The sequence below is a fragment of the Dermacentor albipictus genome, unplaced genomic scaffold, assembly GCF_038994185.2.
Source record: "Dermacentor albipictus isolate Rhodes 1998 colony unplaced genomic scaffold, USDA_Dalb.pri_finalv2 scaffold_13, whole genome shotgun sequence".
NCBI lineage: Eukaryota > Metazoa > Arthropoda > Arachnida > Ixodida > Ixodidae > Dermacentor > Dermacentor albipictus.
In genome coordinates this window covers 14,818,354-14,831,002 of record NW_027225567.1, presented here as the reverse complement: position 1 = coordinate 14,831,002, position 12,649 = coordinate 14,818,354, and positions in this window count along the sequence as shown.

The window sequence follows — 12,649 nt, the reverse complement described above, 5'->3', positions numbered from 1 at the left end:
AATAGTTTAAAAGTAAGTGGTTTAGAGACTAAAGGCCGTTTTATTCCATGCCAGAAAAGCAAGCAGAGGTTGGAATGCTTTCCACATACATACCTTCAAGGTACATGCACAGGGTCTATCCTGAAAGTAATGTCAGTAAGGCGATTAAAAATCATTTATTGAATTTGTTGTTACAAAAAGTTTTAAAACCTTCAAAATAATCTCCTTTTGCGTCAATATATCGGCTCCAGCGATACTTCCAGCTCTTGAATGCGTTGCAGTAGTCCTCCTCCGGAATGGCCTTTAATGCTGTGGTGCTAGCTGCTTTGATCACGTCCACTGTCCCAAAATGATTGCCTTTCAGAGGTGTTTTGAGGCGTGGAAACAGAAAAAAGTCGGGGGGAGCCAAGCCCGGGCTGTATGGGGGCTGGGGGATCGTTGGCACTCCTGCTTTAACTAGTTATTCGGTGACAAAGGCACTGTGGGCCAGCACATTATCGTGGTGCAAATTCCAGTTGTGTGCAATGTCCGGCCGGATATGTTGAACCCTGCGTTTCTGAGCTTCTTGACTTCTATTTAAGGTCAATTTCGGTCTGGTGGGAAGGTAAAATATGTGTTCAGAGTGCTGGCATCTGCATAGGTTCCGGTGTTGCACCAGTGCTCAGTAATACTTTAAGTTATGTTGTTCAGAAAATAATCAAAACCTGAGTGGGCTTGCTCTTAAAATTTTCAGATACGTGGATGATTATTTGTTTTTCATGAGCAAATGATAACTTTTGCAGAGCTGTCATCGAAGTACTGAAGCTATTTAGAGAACAAGAGCAACATTTCAACTTCACTTTAGAAGTTCCAGAAAAAAAATGTGCTGCAACTTCTTATATCAGGCTTACTTTTAACTGCGATGACGTATGCTGGGGACATCAGTCGAGAACTTCTAAGTCCCTTCTTGATTATAGGTCTAGCCATTCAAAATGTATTAAGTACAGTATTGCCATTCACGCAATTAGAAATGCCCCAATCAAGAGCTATCCTCACCTTATCCTTGAAAGTGTAAGAAATCTGGTGACAAGGCCTAATGAGGCAGGTTATTCAGTTTCAGTGGTTTCTTTATCTTGAAACACATTAATTAAGGAGCTTAAAGTGCAACCAGGGTGGAAGAAGCTTAAGGAGCAAAAGCGGAACAAAGTTGCCATTATCCCCTCTATTAATTGTCACACAGGCAGAAAAAAGTGGCTTCTAAGTTTCAGGTCAGGATTGGGTTTTCATTTGAAAATAAGCTGAAGGGAATATGTGAAGCAATAAACAAGCACGTTCTTCACACGGGGTGTCTGAACAGGGAGGACTGCAAAGTGAAATATAGCATACAGTTTGTCTCTTGCACACGAAATGTTATTTATTCGATTCCTTTTTCTTGCAGCCTACAAAATATATACCAGTCAGGCTGGAAGGTGCTTAAACATTCGACTAAGGAAGTACCATAGTTCTTTTAAGGGTTTTTGCGCATTCACGCCTTTCTGTGCATTGTTGCAGCAGCGGGCGTCATCCATTTTTTGAAAATACTACCCTGCTGTTCACACACTGTGAAAAGCTCTCACATGAATTAATGGAGGCTTTTCACATTAGAAAGAAAGGCTCACTATGTGTTAGCCAGCCATCCATCTCGCTGCAAGATAGCTGGTTGCCGTGTTAGATCTTAAGTAAAGCCACTGAGTTGCATTGTGCCTTAGTAATTGTTTATTAATTTACATTGATTAATCAGCTGTGACATGCGTGTTGCCATCAAAACATGTGCATTTGGCGATGTGAAGGTTGTTTTGGTATGTATCTGCATATGCTAGGGGGCCGGGTGTTAGTCACGTGATGTGTGTCATATATTGGTTGTTTTCTTTCAATAAACTTAATTTGATAGTGATGTATCCTGTCCCGTTCTATTACTTTTGTCGGCATCTGTCAGGCAGTAGCTACCATGAAGCTTCAACAACTTGCCCAATTTTCTATCGTCTTGAGCTTAGGGCAGATAACCAATGGAGCATTAGAGTTACGGAATGGGTGCCATGATATATATATATATATATATATATATATATATATATATATATATATATATATATATATATATATATATATATATATATATATATATATATATACACACGCACACACGTGTGTGTGTGTGTGTGTGTGCGCGTGTGTGTGTGTGTGTGTGTGTGTGTGTGTGTGTGTGTAAAGGTAAAATGGTGGTAAGGTGGGGTGGTAAAAGTAAAATGAGGAGACTTTCACATCATAACTAGTCATTTTAACACATTTACCTACAAAATTAAACACTCTGTACCTATTAAGCACCTTGAACATAGGTATTCATATTATTAATAATCTTTCAATGCAAATGCATATCAACTTTTTGAGTAATGCTAATAACTGAACACGTGGCTTTTTGTGCTGCAAGTTTTCTTGGACTCCTGCTTCCCTTAAACTTATACTGTATAATATGCTTGCAAGATCATAACTAGAGTATGCTTCATCAATCCGGGATATACCTACAAAAAACACAACTCTCATATTGAGTTGAAGCCATACAAAACCAACCTGTAAATTTTATTGTAGCTGCTTATTCCCATACCGCAAGCATATCAACAGTTAAAACTTGCCTTGATTGGCCAGGCTTGTCAACAAAAAAAATTACCCATTTATTTCACAAATTCTCAATTTAAACATGTTTTTATTACCTCCTTGTAGCTCATTGATATATATGTGTGTGCGCGCATGTGTGTGTGTGTCCTGAGGCTGCCTTTGACAGAAATAGTAAAGATTGGTTTGGCAAGTTGGCACCTGTACCTTGAGGTTGTGGTTCATTCTCAATGAGATGCAAGGAAGTAATAACATATGTTTAAATTGAGAATTTGTGAAATAAATGGGTAAGTTTTTTTGTTGACAAGCCTGGCCAATCAAGGTAAGTTTTAATTGTTGATATGCTTGCGGTATGGGAATAAGCAGCTACAATAAATTTACAGGTTGGCTTTGTATGGCTTCAACTAAATATGAGAGTTGTGTTTTTGTAGGTGTATCCTGGATTGATGAAGCATACTCCAGTTTTGATCTTGCAAGCATATTATACAGTATAAGTTTAAGGGAAGCAGGAGTCCAAGAAAACTTGCAGCACAAAAAGCCATGTGTTCAGTTATTAGCATTAGTCAAAAGGTTGATATGCATTTGCACTGAAAGATCTCTAGCAAAAAATCTGATAGGACAATCTAATAAAAATTCTATCAGTTTTTTTCTATTGCATTATGAAACGATACAACTGATACACTAATAAAATTCCTTTTAGTTCTATTCTGGACGTATCTGTGCTATTCTGCTTGTACAAGTCTGCTAGTGCATTCTTTTTATTAGTGTAATAGTGTTTTCATATTAGTTTGCCGGATCTATAGTCTGTCAGTGTCTATGTGTGTTGTATAGGTGTAATGTGCTTCAAGGAGAAACAAGCTTCCTCATTTGCCCAAAAAATGAGTCGGAAATAATGCATTTATTTTATCACAAAAGACAATACATATAAATCAAATATGAAGCCCAGGATTCGAAAAGGAAAGATTCTTGGAAGAAATATACACCATACAACAGCTTAATAAGAATAAAAACGTGATCACATTTAAAAGAGAAAAGATGTTTACATTGGTTCACAACAAAGTTTAGCCTCTTTAAACAGGAGATTATTGGCAATCAAGCCACTGAATTGGTTAACACGTACACCACGAAGATTATCAGACTTCACAATCTGGAAAGCTAGTGAATGGGAGTGGTGGGTTCATTATTCATTACCATGCCTTCATAGCTTTTTGCCGGGTAAGTATGTCAGACATTCCAGTTTGCTTGCGAAGGGTGTCTATATACTTCTACTGGACACCGTCACTTCAGATGACCATAATGAGATCATCCGATCTTCTCTCGGAGTTTGTTGTGAGAACAGTCTTTGTACGGATTGGGTGCAATGACATACAATGTACACCAAATTCTGTGTCTTCCTAGAAGTGCGGCTAAACTAGGACCTCATTGGTCGCATTATTCATTTGTATTTGAAGGCGGAAATGAACTTCTTGTGAAATTGGTCAGTGGAGCTAATGATGTTTCTTTACAGATATTGGAACGTTATGTACTTGCTCGAAAGTTACAGGCAGCTAAAGCTAGTTTAAAGCTTTCACCAGAAGCAGTGAGTTTTTTTGGTGTACAGGAGAGGAGAGCTGGTCAGCAGACAGTTTTGTTAGGCACTGGAAAGCTGTGCCTGAACTTGGATGAAAGTGAAAAACAGGCTGTAGTCCACAACCGTGGCTGTGACTCAACAAGTGTCACTGAATATTACCAAATGATTATCAACCAACAAACATTCCACTCTCTCCAGTACACTTGAACTATAAAGACTAAAAACAGCGTTTTTGTCAGATTCTCAGGTGCGTTTTTTCTCATTTGTAGAATTCTAACTTGAGAAAATTCTTGTATAATTCTGCAATGCCAGAAACGATTTCCTGTTGAACTCCTCCATGCAAAGCACCTTTCAGTCTGTGTCAGAAGAGAGGAGCCACTAGTTTATGTAACACCCAGTGAAGTTATGTACCTTTGTGTGTTTATGGAAATATACCACAATATTGTTGTAGCGACAATACCAAACCTTTATGAAAGAGACTAATTACCGTGCTCAAGACATGGTAATGATGAACAGTATGTCTTCAGCCATGGTACATGAATGTCTGGTAATAACAGGTTATAGCTTTAAAAAACAACAGTTGGTAACAGTGCACCACGCTTTATGGGTTTCTGTAATAATCAGATTTTTTATGTCTGAATATATTAAACAAGCCAGAGCCATCAAAATTCTAGACTGTTTATTTTTTCTTGCGATAGCTTCTTTTCCTAATGAACCAGCTAGCCCGATTTGCCACTCTTCATTACTGTACTCTTGTTGAGCAAGTGCTTGGGGAATTGCATGGTCTGCAAGTTGGCAGTAGTGATGCAGCTGCTGATGAACAATCGCAGTATCCAAAACATGACAATATTTTACAGGACTTATGCACGGTTTCGGGTTAATGTCCTTACATGTAGCGAAGGGCCCTACTTAACCAAGTGACTGCCTTGAGTGGGTGATCACAGTGAACAAACAGTGCTTCACTAGCAGATGGTAAAGAGGTAAAGCTTCTCAGTATGTATGCAGAGGCATGGAAAGCAGCTGAATGTTAAGTGAGCAGTTATGCTACTTGATACAACAGCATCATTTTCACACCATGCATCTGTCTTCCTCACTTTATTTTCTCCTTTGACTCAATGTAGCTGGTGCAAGTTTATCCGTTAACTGTGGCGGCATGACTAAGACACTATCTTTTTTCTGAATGAAACAAGCAAACTCTAAAATTTTATTTTAACAGTGTATGACGGTTTGAATCAGAAACTCCAAACAGTATATATGAAGCCTGTTGCTGATAGTCTTCTTCGCTGTCGTGTGCTGAAGGCTACACAGGTTAAACTGCTTTTACACATTTCGACGTGTGGTGGCTGAACTAGCACCTAGTGAAGACTTGTGTCTTCTGATTTTGCAATATGTGCACTGATGTTTAGCTGTTTTTGTTCATGAATATGTGGTTTTAAAAATGGTAAATCCATGTTCTTACTTGAATAAGTTCTCAGATCTGTACTCACTTTTGCTTAAATAATATTGCTGTATTGTCATGTTCTGATGTATTACTGTAGATATTGTACCAATAGCGATGCTTGTCTTGTTTCCTTGCTTCCTGTCAGTGTGCCATGCCAGTTCGTTCTTTTTGCACAAGCTTACTTGTGTTCTGTCACATATGACAACACTTTTGGGATGAATGCAAAGATGCATAGTCTAGGGAAAATAGCTTCATATGAAGTTGTAATATGATAAAAGCATGTGCCAATTAGACCTGGCGTTCTATGCAGCGTCTGTGAGCACAAATGGGCATGGTGAAGTTGGTACTTCAGTCTGTGTTCTTCCTCTTATGTGTTCGTTTAAATGTGGCTAAAGTTGCTTGCTTATTCCTTAGATAATGGAGTGTAAAATAAACCCTAGTCATGTTGGTAGTCTTGTGTCTTGTCCTTGTTCCTTTGTGGATGGATGCGTTAGCGCTGTTATACTTCTCAAATCAAGTATGCACCAACTAGCCCAGAAAGTAGCTTTAATGAAATCACATTGGTAGTGTCTAATTTATGGCATTCACAAATTCAGCCTGACATGTTACAGCTACAGTTAGTATCCACAGTCCTGAAAGTGCTTTGTTTTGCTTTTGTAAATAAACTTAATTACAACAGTAGGAAGCTACCTATGAAGAAAGGAGTCAGACAAGGAGACACAATCTTTCCAATGCTATTGACTGCGTGCTTGGAAGAAGTATTCAAGCTATTAAACTGGGAAGGTTTAGGAGTAGGGATCGACTACGAACACCTCAGCAACATTCGGTTTGCCGATGACATTGTACTATTCAGGAACATTTCGGACGAGTTATAACAAATAATTGAGGACCTTAACAGGGAGAGTGTAAGAGCGGGACTGAAGATTAATATGCAGAAGACAAAGATAATGATAAATAACCGGGCAAAGGAACAAGAGTTCAAGATCACTAGACAGCCTCTAGAGTCTGTGAAGGTGTACGTCTACCCAAGTCAACTAATCACAGGAAACCCTGACCATGAGAAGGAAATTCACAGAAGAATAAAAATGGGCTGGATCGCATACGGCAGACATTGTGAGCTCCTGACTGGGAGCTTACCATTACCATTGAAAACGAAAGTATACAATCGGTGCATTTTACCGGTGCTGACATATGGTGCAGAGACCTGGAAACTGACAAAGAAGATTGAGAACAAGTTAAGGAGCGCGCAAAGAGTGATGGAATGAAGAATGCTAGGTATAACTTTAAGAGACAGAAAGAGAGCAGTTTGGATAAGAGAGCAAACGGGTATAGAAGATATTCTAATAGACATTAAGAGAAAAAAATGGTGCTGTGCAGGTCATGTAATGGACAGATTAGATAACCGTTGGACCATTAGGGTGACAGAATGGGTACCAAGAGAAGGGAAGTACAGTAGAGGATGGCAGAAGACTAGGTGGTGCACCAAAATGAGGAAATTTGCGGGTACTAGTCAGAATCGGTTGGCGCAGGACAGGGGTAATTAGAGATTGCAGGGAGAGGCTTTCATCCTGCAGTGGACATAAATATGATGATGATGATGATGATGACGATGACGACAGTAATCCTGTTTTGGATATGCATTAAATGTTGCACATCCATCTCGTAAAATTTGTAAATCTAATTTTGTATTAGAATAACTGGAGCACACCTGCTACAAAAATGGAGTGATACTTTTCTCATGCAACTTCCCCAATGTAGTTTCACAGACTAAGTAACGCTGCTGTGTTTTGAAAACGTGTGCTTTAATTTATGTTGAAACATGTTGAGGATAATATATCTGCATACAAGCTGTAAAAAGTTTTGATAATTGCACAGTTTACACACTTCATTTTTATTTGATACTCTGATATACCAACTGTGTTTGTTAATCTGTTCACGTGGCAGGCAATGCATTCGGGTTTGTATATTCAGTTCACTTCAAAAACATCTCTTCAGCCATGCGGGCACCGTTGTGTGTGCTATTTCCAACATGCTTTATCAATACCTCAATTAGATTTCTGTATGTCGTATGATGATCTCTATCTGGGTTTAAAAGACTGATACATCATGCTATTTGATCTTGTAGGCAGCACAGTGAGATCTATCTGCTGCCTACCAGTCTGGTAAAGAGTTCTATGGGTCAGGTAGGAATATCTATCACTCTTAGAAGGACGCGTACAACCTATACATATTCCTAAGAGACTTAATTGTAGAAATTTCTATCAGCTTTTTTTGCTAGGGTACTGATGTTAGGTTTTTAACTAGTGATGGCACTCCGAAAAGACATTAGTGGAGACATTGCCCCACTGGGCACGTGCAGCAGCTAAGCCCAGTGGGGGGGGGGGGGGAGAAATGGACTGGGCGCTGGCTTGCGAGAGCAAGGATGACGTGGTGTTGCGGTGGGGCCTCTCCCCTCATGCAACACCTGGCGCGCTAGAGCGACAGCAGATGTACCCTTTCACCCACTCTGCTCCGCAGAAGCACGCTCGCAATCTGGTCACAACCAATGGGATTTGAGGTTCCATTTCGCTGAGATGACAGACGCTGGATTTTTTACTCAGTGGGCCATTTGTTTAGTCTGTTTGAACAGAAACGGACCTGCCAGAGTCTGGTTGTTTCGCGACAAAACACACAGTCATCAACAGAAAGTTTAGTTCTCTACGTTAAGTTCTCTGCAAGATCTAAAATAAGAAAAATCAAGGGCCTAAACACTCAGCATTGTGGCATGCCAGAAGTGTCAAAAGACAGATTTGTGAATTGGAGTTGTTAACATACAAATTGTGTTTGGTCATGAGGAAAGCATTCAGTGAATTTTAGTAATTGCATGTGGATCAATATTAAGCTAGCTTATTCAGGAGAAGGAGGCAGTGGCACAAAATAGCAGAATTTAGAATGCTAAAAGCATCCATTCAACGCAAGAACTAAGTTTAGTGAAGGAGATCAAGTTAGTGAACATAACAATATAGTTGTGTTTTTCGTGAGAGACAAGGTCTTATGGCAACCATGTTGACATTTGTTGTAGAAGTTTTGTGACACAATTTAGGATTATTGTGGAAATTGAAATAAATGATGTGGCAGGGAGGCTTGGCGATTGAGGCCAGCAACTGTTCCGCCCAAGTGTCTCTCATAATACTATTACTGCGGTAGATCACCACGTGCATTCTGTTCTAGAAGCTTAAAAGGGAATGCTAATCTGTGTAATGCATCTGTCGAATGCTGACAACAGTATGATGCTGATGCGGTGAAAACGATGGCATGATCGACGATGGGATGACAATTCTAGAGTCATCACGATTGAGGCATAACGAGTTTGGGATGATGAGTGCATGCATGGCAATGACTGCATATCTACTACACAGCGTGAAGGCGGCAGCATCTGACAGCGTGATATTACAACTAATTTGAAGTGACAATGCAATGATGACGACAGATTGAAGACTGCGAATGGTGAACAATGATGCGTCCTTGGCTACTAAAGAAAAACATATGAGGACAGCTAAGCATGTCTTATATGAGTTGTTGCTAAGCATGTCGTATATGAGGCCGGCAGGCACGCGCAGCAGCTAAGCCCAGTGGAGGAGGGAGATACGGACCGGGCGGCGGCGGCGCCCTCTCCCCTCACGCAACACCTTGTGCGCTATGGGCGTCTTGCGCTGGAGTTTGAGGTATAGTAGCGGCGCCTGGTGGCGGTGCGGGAAACGACATCTGGGTCGTACCAGCTTGGGTCGTATTAAGCCCTGGCTGTGGCGAAGCACGTTTCTAGGCCGAGTTTTGCGTCGATTCGCACTTTTTTCTGCCCTGTTGCGAGTGCGAAAAGGCTCGTCACTTCTCGCAGACCATGCCGACCATGCTGCGAGCTCGCCGCAGCCTATAGTTTAACGAAAACGGGCTCTCCGTGTGCCGTGGGACGTAATGCTGGGAGCAGACGGAATCGGTGACGCCGATCCGGAGAGACCTAGCCCAGCCTCGAGAAGGCGTCACCGTCATTACTTCTGCGTCGTGGGCTGCCATGAACAAGAAGGCCTGAATCCCAACATCAGATTCTACCGTTTTCCTTCAAGGCCTCACGAAGTGGATCGTCTGGCGCGCTGCATAGCTGCAATTCGTCGCGCTGAGTAAGCGAAACTTCGCGCCATGCTGACTGCTTCGCCTGTCTTGAAGCTTGCTTGATTATCTGCGTTCTAAATTTCGGTCTTTTGCACCTACAGTCCCGACAGCACACCGACATAGAGCAGGCATGGCTGGTAATTCACGATTCAAGACCCGGCCACAGCGACAATTAACAATTCGACCGATGCGAAGTGGTTAAGTGACCAGGTGTGTGCAAATGACCACAAATGGCCGGGCTGATTCGGTGACAATTCACTACCCCACAACGAGCAGCACAGGTTAGAGAGGTAAATGTGCTCATACTTGACCTCAATTCAGCATGTTGAGGCAGCGCAGCAAGGTAGTATTGATTACAGCAGATCGATGTTCGAGCCCTGTCATTAAAAGCTACGTCAAACAAGCAGCGCACGAGCTCGCGCTGCAGCGCGATTCGCACGTACGTGCGAGCTCATATGCATTGCATCAGTTATTAGCAGTTACTAAAAGGGACAGATGGCCGCTACAACAACGCAGGCATAACTACTTGTTTAGCGGCATGCAGTCAACAAAGATTGCAGGAGGCCCGCCGTTTCGCGGCATGTCGAAAGACCGCTGCCTTCGCGGCGCTTACGATCGTGTGCTCGAGCAGTTCCGTACACATGATGCCTGCTTATCGCTGCTGTGGATTCATTTATATCAAGCATTTCCTCGCGTTTGTGCGCCTGAATCTAGCAGCGTGCAAACCAAACCTGAAGTTCCACTTCGTACGCGACTCGCTTCACTTGCGATTGACAACGCGCTAAAACTTCGCCGCTTAATTCTTGAACGGCATACAGGTATTCGGCACTGCATAATTTCTTGCCTTTACGCAGCGTGCCACCCCTGAAAAAATCTTCGGCACCGGATATTCGCTGCAGGCCGTAATACAACACAACCGAAAGTGGTGGGTCCATATTGTAAACGTGCTTTCCGAAGCAGACGACCGAGCTTGGTACGACCCATTTTAGGACAGAGGGCGCTTTTTAGCACCTTTTTCGTAGCGCCCCCTGGGCAATGCAAGAGCCCCATTGGCCTCGAGCTCCACCACTGAAAAAGCTGGCGCCACCGTCGGCGTGACGTGCTAGGAGGGATCACGTGGACATAGCGGCCGCGTCGGCTTGCTTCGGGCGCGCCGAAGCGAGCTGAAAACGAGTTTAAATTCCCTCGTACGCTGCGGTCCTCATTTAGTGGCAAAATTTTCCCGCTTCGAGTGTCTCCTTTACAACGCTTGAAAGCACTAATAATAGGTAGTGGCTGCCTTTGAAGGCCCGCAACATTCTAGGCTACTGCTCGGTGCCGCGGGGCCGGACGCACGTAACGGAGGCCGGTGTCAGCCTTATTCACACGTAGCCGCAGGACAAGGAGCTGTGTGAAGCTTGGCTCGCGAAACATAAAACCGGCAAACAGTCATCTGCTACAACTCGGGTATGCAGCAAGCACAGACGCGAGGAAGATTTCTGCTACGGCGCCCGGTCTGGGATGTTCTGAAAACGCGCACTGAGACGCTCGCCCGAGTCCGCTGCCCGACTAATGTCATGACGGTTTGGTCTATGAACTTGTCGATGCTATAGATACTGGCAAGTTCAGTGCAGTGGAAAGGCAGCGGTAAGAAGCACATTTAAAAAAAGCATGGCATATGGTCATGTTTGTGTTATGAATTAATGCACTGGATTACAAAAAAGGAGCAGCGGGAAATTGCACGCTGAGAACACCGATAAACATACAGTTCGACGCAACTCGAAAAATAGCATTGAAAGGTCAAAGAATTTAGAAGAAAAAAAAGATTGAATCGTCGCGACGGCACATCACAGTCCCCGTAGGCGTCGAAGTCTCTACAATGAAATTATTTTTGAACAGCTCTGATAGCACCCACGCAACAATGGTTGCTTGTATACTGCCAATGCTCATATTCTGCTGCCTAAAGCTCATGGCACGGTGCGAAAACGCGCTCGCGGAGAAAGCGAAACAGTGCGCGGACAAGCATGCAGACGCGCAGTCGGTCGCTGCGAATCTGCGCGATCGCTGCATTGAGGCTTCATTCTATTACGCTCCATTTAGTTATACAAACACTATAAGAACATATTTCACATAGTTCGCTCTCAGCATTTACCTACTTTTCACGCAAGAAGGCGGATCGGGAAACTCCATCGCGGCGACCGCGCGCAGTGGCGTTCACTGTACGTATTCGGTAAAGAGATAGCGTCTGCAAACGACTGTGTGCTTTCACTTTGCCCAAGATTATTATTTAGACAGTAAGAAACTTCTCTCGTTTCGAATGTACTTACAGAAATGTCCAGGAGAGCTCGCGCGTGGTGTTTTCAGTGAGCGCTGACAGCAAAACCTACGAGGAGCGCGCCACGTGATCCCTCATACTACGCCAGCGAGGCGCTTCCGATAGATGGCGACTCCGTAACTCCTCGCCGCCATAGGTGTACCCTTTCAGGCGCTCTGTTTCGTCGAGGAGCGCTTGTGACGTGGTCACAGCCAATGGGATTTGAGGTGCTGTTTCGCTGAGACGACAGACACTGGCTTTTTGGCTTTTCTGCTCAATGGGCCATTTGACGCTTTCGCATAAATGACGACGTGGTTATGTTGAGCACGCATTCATGCTTCGTCTGCACGGACCGCCCTACCTGTGTACTTTTGGTACTGGGGCCAATTCTGTACCATGCAATACACTCAGCCATGGAGCACCCGCAACGGTCAGGCGATAGGCAATAAACGCTGTGCTTTAAACATGCACCCATAGTGTGCCCCAATGTTGCAACCAGCCTATCCGCGCATAGTGAAGCGCCCGCACGGCCGCGTTTGCCACGTGGCCGTACTATGCGAGCGTGTGGCTGATATATTGAGTAATCGAAAGA